The sequence below is a fragment of the Piliocolobus tephrosceles genome, chromosome 7, assembly GCF_002776525.5.
Source record: "Piliocolobus tephrosceles isolate RC106 chromosome 7, ASM277652v3, whole genome shotgun sequence".
Classification (NCBI taxonomy): Eukaryota; Metazoa; Chordata; class Mammalia; order Primates; family Cercopithecidae; genus Piliocolobus; species Piliocolobus tephrosceles.
This window is the reverse complement of record NC_045440.1, coordinates 132,646,380-132,658,408: the sequence shown is the minus strand read 5'-3', so window position 1 is coordinate 132,658,408 and position 12,029 is coordinate 132,646,380.

The following is a 12,029-nucleotide window of genomic DNA, read 5'->3' as shown; positions in this document are numbered from 1 at the left end:
TATTCAGCAGCTCTCTCATCAGCAGCTCTCTTACACTGTCTGCTCTGTCTCAGCTGCTTGCTCTGGCCGCTCCCACGCATAGCTGCATGGCTGGCTCTCCCAACAGGGTCAGCAGCTTAACTCTTTCTCTCTCTGGGCACAAGTGCGTCTGTACAGTGTCAGCAGGGCAATTACATCTTTTGTTTGTTTGTTTGTTTGTTTGTTTGTTTAGATGGAGTCTCACTCTGTCACCAGGCTGAAGTGCAGTGGCGTGATCTCAGCTTACTGCAACCTCCACCTCCTGGGTTCAAGCAATTCTCCTGCCTCGGCCTCCCGAGTAGCTGGGACTACAGGCACACGCCACCATGCCCAGCTAATTTTTGTATTTTTAGTAGAGACGGAGTTTCACCGTGTTAGCCAGGATGGTCTTGATCTCTTGACCTCGTGATCTGCCCGTCTTGGCCTCCCAAAGTGCTGGGATTACAGGGGTGAGCCACCATGGCTGGCCGGCAGTTGTACCTTTTACAGAAAATAGTGGCTTATGGCCAAGGGATGGCTTTCCCATGTTATGGCTACATGGATGTGATAACAGGTAGAGTTATATGCCTGCACTCTAAACTGGCTGAGTCATGCAGGATGCTTACCTCAGCCTATGCTCTCTTGGCCACAGCACAACCGTGTTCCTTACACTCCACACCCTAGGCCGAGGGAGACATAGGCATTGGATACGTAGGTTATACCCATAAGCTTTGGGTGCATAAGCTTGATAGACACACACAGGCTCTATACACAAGTGTTGGGCACATAGGTTTGATGTGCAGTCTTGGCACACAGGCCTTACAGTTATGAAGCCAAATCGCTCAGGGAAAGAGAACCAAGGACAATGAAGTGCAGCATGTGCTGCTCTTTTAGGTTGAAGCTTCAGAAAAGGCCTATCTCCTGACTGAAGTGAGGGAACGGGGTTTTTGGGAATCTGGGAAGACAATTTCAAGAAGAGCAGAAGCACATGAGGAAGCCTGGGCTTGGAGCTGCTGGGTCTGGCTGCTGTCATCCTAGTGGCTCTGTGCCCTGAGGATGCCACATGTGTGTACCACTGCATTTAACCTGATGTATGGTTGGATTTGTTTTGTGTTTTAGTGCTCTGTAGCAGGGATAGTGCCATTTTCATACTTGAATGCCCAAAACCTTAGTACCAAGAAGTAACTCATTAAGTGAGCCAGGCACTATTTGAATCACTTCAAACCAAATAAACCCATTTAATCCTCATAAAAGCCACAAAACGTACGTCCTGCTGTCATCCCCATTTTACAGACCAGGGAACTGAGGCACAAAGAGTTTAAGTCATTTGGTTAGGATCATAGAGATAGGAAATGGCAGAACCAGGATTTGAGCCCACCTTTCCTAAAGATTGGGTGGATGAATGGATAGATGGATGAGTGAAATGTTGAAATTGAGCCAAGAGGAGTCATCAACTGGTTTCTATATTTTAAGAGAGGATTTGTAACACAATTGGAACAATTGGAACCAAGAGATGGATGTCTGTCCTGCAGAAGAAGAAAAATGCCCTGGGTGGTGGTGTCCAGGTGAGAGGATGCATGTGGGGGCAGGTCTAGAAGGAGTGAAACCAGGTGTGTGGCAAAGTTGCTTGCCTTAGGCAGGTAACAAGCTCCCCCTGCATGAAAGCCGGACATGCCTTTAGAAGCTGGAGGGCAAGATAAAACAAATTCAGCAAACCCCTTCCTCTTGAAGGACCCTGACAAGTTGTGTTTTAATCTAATTAATACATTCAGGAAGCTAGACCAAGAAGAATGTCATTATTTAATTGTTTTGTTCAAAGGGTACAAAGCAAGCTATTAGTCTGGGGTCAGGACTCCAGGGTTCATATCAGGTTATTACCAAGGAGGGTTTTGGAACAAGAGTGGCTGATTGATTCTTCCCTGCTGTTACCCTCATTAATTTACAAAGATTCATTGTGTCAGTGCTAATTTGCAGAGTCTGGAACAAAATGTAAAACAGACTCAGACTGATAAGAATTGTTTTGTATCTGCAATTCCATCTTGTTCCTTCCCCTACCTTTTCCCTTCTAAAGATTTTCAGGTACACGAATTTCCAGTCTGATTATAATGAACTCTTTTTCCACGTGACAAAAGTTGTCTCTACTGATTAAGCAACAAGCAGGAAGTCTATACTTGGCATTTTATTTTCAGCCCAGCAAAAATGTGGCTCTTCTATTACTCTCCCTATGACCCAGAAAAAGTCATTTAACTTTTATTGCTCAGATTCCCCTTCTGGAAAATCAGGAAAATAAAATGCAAATCTCAACACCTTATACCGACCTCCCCGTTAACATTTTTAAATCACTCCCGTGATCTGCAAGAGAAGCTTCAGGCTTGATGTTTCCAAACCCTTGATGATTGGCCTCAAACTTCTTTTCTAGTCTCAAATTCTGCCACTGTTCAACAAGTATTTTCTGTTCTGTTGTATCAAACAATGGCTGGTATTTATTCTTTCCCTGGAAAGCCTTCCCTCACCTCTGGATATTTGCCAAATTTCTTTTCTACCTTTAACTTCATCACTTTCATGAACCTTTTCCAGCCCCTGGAGGCAAATTATTCAATATTCAATGACTTATATATCCTTTCTTGGTTCCTCCGTTAAAGCTCGCCACATTTTATCGTAATTATTTGTCTGAATGAATATTTTATTGTAGTTGTGTGTGTGTGCGTGCGTGTGTGTGTGTGTATCCCTCACTTGACTCTGAGCTTCTGAGGGCAGGGAAATAGATTACATATTAATCAGGTCTGTATGCCAAATTGCTAGCAACCTGACTGGTAACAACAGGCACTTCTGTATTGATTGAGTGAATAAAGGAAAGAGTGTCTGCTTGCCTGACACCTAAGATTATAACGAGCAAATCATATGTTAAATGCTAAAGCTCTTTGTAAACCAAAACAACACAATAGTGTGCTGATGTTAGGAAACATTTCTTTATTGAAGTGCTCTAAAAACATTTTCCAACTCCATCTTGATCATGAAGCTTTAATATTTTCTTTCTCTTTATAAAATGCAGTCATTCATTCATTCTTTCCTGATTACAGAGTATTAAATTTTTTTTTCTTTTTTTTTTTGTCAAAAGCAGTAGAGGCAGTGATTTATTCATTCAGCCATTTTTCATGTAATCAACAAATTTGCCTGCCAAGCAATGTGCGAGGCACTGAAGACAGAATGAAAAGTTGGAGAAAAGTGGCCACAGGCCTCATGGATCTCACAGAGGCACCATAGATGAGGCATGAGTAATTCCTTCAGGGTTTGGGCTGGTCAAACTCTTCCCAGTTTGGGCTGCCACCTCACTTAAGTGCCTGTCCTGTGCACCGACCGCAGGTGGTATCCTATCACCTGGGCCCTTTATTCATCATAATGCTTTGATCCTTGGTTGGTCTAACCTTACATCTGAACATGTTCCTGTTTTGCTCAGCAGGGCTGGATCCAGGTTATTGGAGATGCCCCAGGGCACTCAGCAGTCAGTTTTCTGGGCTGGTCCACCAGATTCTGGCTGCCATGAGCTGCAAGGAAAAATGCAAATGAATCAATTCTTGGGAGGATTCGACCTAAGGCCTAGACTTCAGTGTCTAGGATCATGGGTTGTCTTTCAGCCTTTTTTAACCTTTCAGTTCCCAAACAGCATCAAAACAGAATCAAAGTATTGACACACAATATCTGAACTTCCTTTGATAAATAGGCACAGTGAGAAAAGCAGCCTGAACCTAATTTTTCTTCCCAGTCTGTTGTTTCTTATCAGAAACAAAGACTTTGCTTCTGTAATCATTAGTAACAGCTATGAGTTTCTTCACTCGAAATTGTCCAATTCAGCTCCTCACTAGATTTAACTATTCTTGGCGGCCTCTGGCTGAGACCAACTGGTTTCTAATGATCATTTTCTTGAAAAGTGACCTGTCTTTTCTTTCCTGAGCCTGTCTCCCTGGCTCTCCAATGGCCTCTATCAGGTTAGCTAAGAAGGTGGTGGTAGCGAGGGACAAGGGGTCAAATCCATTACTTTTTATAAAGGCAGAGTGAAATTAATTTCCTGTGAAAGCTGAGGACATTCCTCTGTTAGTTTGGCTTCCTGCTCTGTGTCTTAAATGCTGGATAATTTTTTTTTTTTCTTTTGGAACTTCTATGGGCCAACTTCCCATGCCTGAGGCTGCTGAAAGAGAGATTTACAGACTCAGCTTACTACACAGCAGTGAGCCAAGGATGGTGATGAATGAACAGAAGAGAGATGCCTAAGCCATTCCAGAATGTTCTGAACATGAGTTCAAAGAAGCCTCCAAGAGGTGTCCTGGAAAGCAGTCACCCATAGAATTTTAGAGTTAAGAAAGACCCAGTGGGGAAAATATATTCTACCTCCCTATCGCTTGGATCTCAATGATAATTCTCCCCAAATTGATCTTTCAAACATTAATCAGTATATACTTGCTGAGAACCAACTGTGTGTTGCACGTTGCTCTAAAGGCTGGAAGAATCACACAATGGCCAAAAATACAACTCAAAGAGGCTGAAGCAGAAATGTATTATGGTTCAATCAATCAATCAAGTTAGACTATTACTATTACTTTCAAAAGCGTGACATAACTTATCCATCCAATATACAGGAGTGATTCAATTTGATACCACAGGTTGGCCTGATTTTGTGGCACCTTATCAAGACCTGAGAGAAGATACCAGTATGAGGTCGAAACTGTATGGAGGTGATAAAGTGATGAGAATAAAAGATGCCAGATGCCATTACACATATCCATATTCATGCTTACACTGCATCCTTAAACTATTCTAAGTGAAGAAATTACCTATAGCCTTTCTTAACCTTTTGACTTAAAATTACAAATTTTGCAAAATATAATACCCTGAATAATTTTATTGGATGTAAATTATTGCTTTGGACACTATATTGGTTTATCTTTTTAATGATGAAAGAGAAAGATCAATTCATATTTTCATCTGTACCGTGTCATAATCTCCTCCAACAGAGAAACATCATCAGTGGTGTAGAGTAGCTCAGGGAAGCAAGGAGGGCTGCTGTGAATGACACTATGAATTTCTGAATGTGATGTCCTTTCAATTCATGAGGTCAGTTCTTTCTACTTAGTATGCTTCTGGAAGTATCAAACTAGGTAAAAAAAAAAAAAAAAATTCCCATTTTTCCTGTCACAAATATTTGACCAGAAAAAAAAAAAAAAAAAAGGATTTAATCACAGACCAGCCAAAGTCAAATTCATAAATAATGTTATTTAAAAGGCGAGCTACCCCTATTCCACTCAAATGGCAAATCTTTGCATTATTCCTATTTGACTTGATCTTGTCTGAATTTTTAATTTTCCTCTGTGTAGGGGAGAAAATATTTTATTAAAAGCCTGTCTTGCTTAAAAGGCAACATTCTGATTCCTTTGAGAATCCATACTGTGTGGTATTATGATGTTTTGAAAGACAGACTCAAATAATATGTCAACTGACTTTCCTTACTTATCCTGCTAATGGTTATTAGGCATGCTGTGTAAATAAATTTGTAGTTCTCACGTGAAAATACTAGAAGAGGAAGATAAGGAATTCAGGTTTCCACTTCAAGATGATAATTCTAGGGAAAAAGAAAAAAACATTGAAAATTCCTCAACTCCAAAACTATAATTACTGGCCTAAATTCTACTTTTAAATTCATAAACTCAGCAGCTTTTGTTGATTTTGGAGGAGGGGTGAAGCAGAAATATTTAAACTACTAAAAACAACTTGCATTCTCTTCATTCCAGACTACCTCAGGTTAGTGAGAAAGACAGAGCAAGGAAACCAAAAATGTGTGAAAACCTGGGGAAAGGGAGCAAGGTGGGAGACTATTGAGAAGAATGGACTGCTTAGTGATGGTTGGAGTTACATAAAGAATAGCTGAGAATCTGAAACCTGGTGTTTTGGAGGAAAGAGTCTGCAACTAAGTGACAAAAGAAGTGAATTTCTAGCTCAATTTTAGTATTCATCAGCTCTGTGATATAGGCTTCAGTTTCTGTACATATTTAACACACATGCATAAAGGGAAGACCTTCTGTATCTGCTGTGCCCACTTCTCCAGATGAGTAGCAAATAAAATCCTGAATGTGTCTTGTAAACTCTAACTTGTGGGATGGCATTAATTTTGAGCATTTAAAAACAGCCCTGGCAGGTACGATGCCTTAGGCATAATGACCTGCACAAGGCTTGGGAATAGTGAAAAGGAGATAGAAAGGAGGGGCTTTGGAAGATAACAGCGCAAAGATGGAAAACTCTAAATCCTACAAATTAAACTCAGCATTGTGAAGCAGGCCAGATGGAGACTGCACGTAACCTTCTTAAAGGAGGAAACCACTCCTTAGTCCCAGGTTATCACTACCATTTAAGTATCTTAGTCATAATTTCCAGTTTTTTCAATTACTATGAGAATCTCCAAATACAGACACTCATGTGATATAAACGAATTTTAAAATTTAACATTCAAGAGAGATGGGAATAGGAAATCACTAGAGGATAAAAAAGATAGAGAGAATGGGCATAAATTACCTGTTTTATAAAAAGGGGAAGACTGATCCTTGAGGGAAAAATGAGATATTCAGCTTAAATGTATTGTACTTGCATCTATTTACCCAGCAAGTATTATCAAGTACTTGTGCGTCCGATATATAGTATCAAAAAATCAATAATAATAACAAAATACACAATCTTGAATTCCTTTGAAGTTCTATTGCATACATGACTCCTACTCAATACACATCCTCCTCTTGTCCGTGCTTCCTGTGTTTCTGCCATATTAAACTTCTAAATAGTCCTTGGACATAACAGACTTTTTATAATTTCTTACTTTCTCAAATTCTGTTTCTTCTGAATAAAGTTCTTTTCTGAATATTTCATAACAGAGCTAAGAATTCTTATCTAAAACCCAACTCAAATGTCTGTATCATCCATTTTATGCCTTCTGTATGCAGTTGTTCACTGTGTTCCATATTTCCATAGCTGTTTGCTCCATATTTCCTTAAAGCATTTACCAAGTTGAATTAAAATATGAAATATGTTTGTCCTCCAAATCTATGAGCTTCTTGAAGTGAGAACCTGGATTTTTAAACTTGTTACACTAGTACATAGAGTGGTTATTGAAACAACATGTGTTCTCCAGAAATATTTATTAAAAGCATAAATGAGAGAGTTTACATTTTCACCTAAAATATGAAAACTGGGAAGAGTATTGTCCAGCCTACTTTAATAAAAATGAATCCATCTTTTTCTCTGTTCTCTCAGTACTAAATTCTTGTGTTAACCTTATTATCACACAAGCTTTTCCTACTCAGTCACAAGATGGTCACAGACAACTTCAGGCTTACATATACTTTTTACAGGACAAAGTACAAAATAATAATTTTTCCCCAGATCAGTAAAACATAAAGCTAGAGATCATCCACATAGATTAAAACACAAGGAAAGACAATTTTTTTCTACTGAGAGGTGAGACACAAACACTTATTCATTAGTGGCAAAGTATGAGATAAAAGGCTTATAGTATGATACAAGTGGCTTACGTAGAATTCAGCTAAAATTTTTAAACAAATAAAAGTCAAAGTGTGGTTAGTCCAAGTATATAAAACCCCCCCAGAAACCAAAAGTCAAGAGAATGCTATTTACTTATGTTTACAGTGTTCTAAACACAAAGTATATTTACTCAAAACTTGAAAGGTATATAATAAAGCCAAAAAAATAAAATATCAAGGGACAAAACAATTAATAGAATCAGATTCTGCGATCTAGATGTTAAACTCTTCCAACTATTTATTTAAAATAATAGTGATTAAAATATCAAAATTTCTGGAGGCAAAGATAAACAACATGCATAAACAGATTGGAAATTTCAAGAGTCATGGAAACTATAATCTTTTGGCTAATGAAAATCCTAAGAAACAAACAAACAAACACAGCAGCAGAGATGAAAACAAAAACATGTCATGGGCTCATCTGTAGATTCAGTATGGCCAGGGGAGAAAAAATCAGTGACCCCAAAGATAAATCAATAGAAATAACCCACGCTGAAGCACAAAGAAAAGAGAGAGAAAGGGAGAAACAAAAAAGAACAGAGCATACAAGACCCATGGGAAAATTTCAAAAGGTCTAAGATGTAAGTTGGAATTCCAGAAGGAGAAGTAAGAGAAAATGAGGATGATACACATTTTCTAAAACTAACAAAACACATCAAATCACAGATCTAAGAGAGTAGGATTATATCAAGCAAAATAATACCAAAAAATAAAAAAGAACACTTATAGACAACATATTAAAACTTTTGGAAATGTAAGATAAAGGCAAAAACTTGATGGAAGCTAGCGAGATAAAACAAAAGACACAGTGAATACAAAGAAGCAAATAGATGAATTACAGCAGACTTGTAATTGAAGCTATGAAAGCCAGAAGACAATGGAGTGACATCTTAAAAGTACTTCAGGGAAGAAAAAAGATACATAATATGCCTATGTCATGTATATATTCTATACATAATTTAATATGTATTATTTTATACACATTTATATAAATTTTTCTATAAATTATGCTTTAAAAGCCTTCACCTAAAATAAAGAATTTTAAAACACTAAAGCTAAGAGAAATCATTAGCAGTAACTTCCACTGAAAGAGATATTTTAAAAAATTTCTTTAGGCAAATGACATATGATCCCAGACAAAAAGTCAAATGTACATAAAGTTGTAAATATTTTAAGAAATTTTAAAGTGATGATAAGTATGAAAGATATTTGATCTAATTTTTAATTACTTTAAAATAAAATTAATTAACTAAAGTGAAAATAGCAATCCATTATGTGTAGCAATCCCTGCCCCTCTTCATTGCTGGTAAGAGAGGAGCTCCATCCTTCAAAATCTACATGGAGGCAGCCACAACCCCGTGACTTGTGCAGCAGCAGAAATGGTGCCATATGAATGCAGGCAAATGCCTCTGTCTTCTTAAGGGGCAACCACTGTGGACCACATGGTACCTGAGCCTGCCAAAGCCACAGCTTGGGGGGATGAGGAGCATGGAACCAGAATGCAAAGAGCAGAGCCTGTGATGTGAGGTACTGATGCATGGTGGTCCCTCAGGCACAGGTGGCTCCTCTGATAATCTCTCAATTGCCTTGGGACAGGGGTGAGGGGGAAAGGTTTCTTGCATTGTCTTAGACAAAAGCTCCTAGCTTCCATTTAGATGATTAAATAATCTCATTTGATAGTCCTTTGGCCATACCCTTTGTGTTTTCTCCTGAACAGATTTTCTTTTTCCTTTCAATATTGGTAGGCCAAGGATTTCCCAAATATTTAAGTTTTACTTCTCCTTTGATGAATAATTGCATACGTAAGTTCCTTCTGTTTTCTCACACTTTACTATAAACAGTCCAGAGAAACCAGGTCACCCTATCAACATTTTGTATAAATATTTTCTTAGGCAAATATTCAATTTTATAACTAGCAGGTTCTGCCTTACATAAAACACCATGGCACCAGGATAATTCGGCATACTTATTTGCCACTTTATAAGAAAGATGATCTCTCCTTTGTTGTCCAATAGCATGCTTCTAACTTCTATCTGAGATCTATCAGAGTGGTCTTTACTATCCATATTTTCACCAAAAGCTCTACTCAGGATTACTTAGATTTTTTTATTTTTTGACACAGGGTCTCACTATGTCATCCAGGCTGGAGTACAAAGGTATGATCTCAGCTCACTGCAACCTCCACCTCCCAGGTTCAAGCAATTCTCCTGCCTCAGCCTCCCTAGTAGCTGGGACTCCAGGCACGTGCCAACATGCATAGCAAATTTTTGTGATTTTTTTTTTTTTTTTTTTGGTAGAGATGAGGTTTTACCATGTTGGCCAGGCTGGTCTTGAACTCCTGACCTCAAGTAATCCCCCCTCCTCGTTTTCCCAAAGTGCTGGGATTACAGGTGTGAGCCACCGCATCTGGCCTACTTACATATTCTAAAGGAAGATTGAGATTTTCTCTGCAGCTCTCCTATTTTTTTTTTTCCTGAAGGCTCACCAGGATTGCCTTTAAAGTCCCTTCATGCTGATGTAAGCTTTTTCTAGCATGCACCTCAAACCTCTTCTAGTCTACCCATCACCCTGTTCCTAAACCACTTCCACATTTTTAGATATTTGTTGCAGCATCACACCACTTCCTGTACCAATTTTCTTATATTGTTCAGGTTGCTGTAACAGAATATCATAGACTAAGTGGTTTATAAACAACAGAAATATTATTTCTCATAGTTCTGGAGGATGGGAAGTCCAAAATCTGGGTGCAAGCAAATTTGGGACCTGATGAGGGCCCAATTCGTCATAGATGCTGTCTGGTCACTGTAACTTCATCTGTTGGAAGGGATGAGGAGTCCCTCTGAGATCTCTTACAAAAGTACTAATTCTATTCATGAAGGTCATCCTCCTGACCTTATCACCTCTCAGAGCCCTTCTAATACCATCACTCAGGATTTGGTCTCAACCTATGAATTTGAAGGAGACATAAAAAGGTAATTCAGACTCAGCTTGGATTGAAAAATTATTGTATAGAATACTGTGCCTAGCCAGTCCTGACACACAAGTCAACTCCTCAAATGAAGAGAATAACTGCCTTATTATAAGTATATGACACTGGGAAACAGAGTTTACTGCTATTCACAGAAAGAAAGACAGAAAGAATTAAGGAAGGTAGGAAAGAGAGAGCGTGAGTGACAGCAAGAGCGAGAGTGAGAGTGACAGCGAGAGCGAGAGAGAGAGAGAGAGGAAGGAAGGAAGAAAGAAAGAAGAAATAAAAAGAGAAAGAAAGGAAAAAAGAAAAAAGAAAGGGCAGATACATACTAAGGTATGCTTAGTACATAAGGGGTGCTTATATTGAACTTAGTATACTAAGGGGTGCTTATATTGAACTTAGTATACTAAGGGGTGCTTATATTGAACTTCAGTAAGTTTTTTCTATAGCCCTATAACTGTAATGAATTTACATATTCTTAATGTTTTGCACATTTTCTTCTTTTTCTTTTACACCTTGTTTTTTTTTTTTTCTTGTTTTGTGCCTTTGCATCATTTGCTTACTCTGAAATTTCCTTGTATATCTTTTAATATTATTGACTTGTGCTTGTCCTTTTTTAATATTATTGACTTGTGCTTGTCCTTTTAGTGCTAAGATAAGGATTCTCCTCCTCCCAGAAACCTTATTTAGTCTTTCCAGGCTGCATTGAGTGCTCCCTCTCTTTGTTCCCGTAATACCTTGGGTACATTTTTATCAGAGTATTTATCACAGTACTTAATAATTGTCTATTTACTCACCTGTCACACAACTAGGCTGTAAGGTCTTTGAGACATGATAGATATCATTTGCTATGTATTGCCGTCATGTCTGTTTTCAGACTGCTATAAAGATATCAGCAAAGACTGGGTAATCTAGAAATAAAAGAGATTTAATTGGTTCACAGTTCCAAATGGCTGAAGAGGCCTCAGGAAACTTACAGTCATGGTGGAAGGAGAAGGGGAAGCAAGGCACATCTTACATGGCAGCAGGAGAGAGAGAGAGAGCAAAGGGGGAACTGCCACACACTTTTAAAATCATCAGTTCCTGTGATAACTCCCTCACTATCCTGAGAACAGCATGGGGAAACTGTCCCCATGATCCAGTCACCTCCCACCAGGTCTCTCCCCTGACATGTGGGGATTACAATTCAAGATGAGATTTGGGTGGGGACACAGAACCAGATCATATCATTACGTATCATCCTCTATATGCTTATGTATGTCTCCTTCTCTACCCATTAGAGTTGTCTGTTCAGAGGCTGCTCTTTTTTTTTTCCCCCATTAGTATAATCATAAGAGCTTAAAACGGTGCTTGGCACAAAACTCAATGTTTTTGGGTGTTGGACAAGTTGAATAAATATACTGGACTAAACTGGTCAGAGTACAAGTTATATCTTAGAGCAGAAACCATATATGGAGAACTAGACACGTTTACTTGGTAAA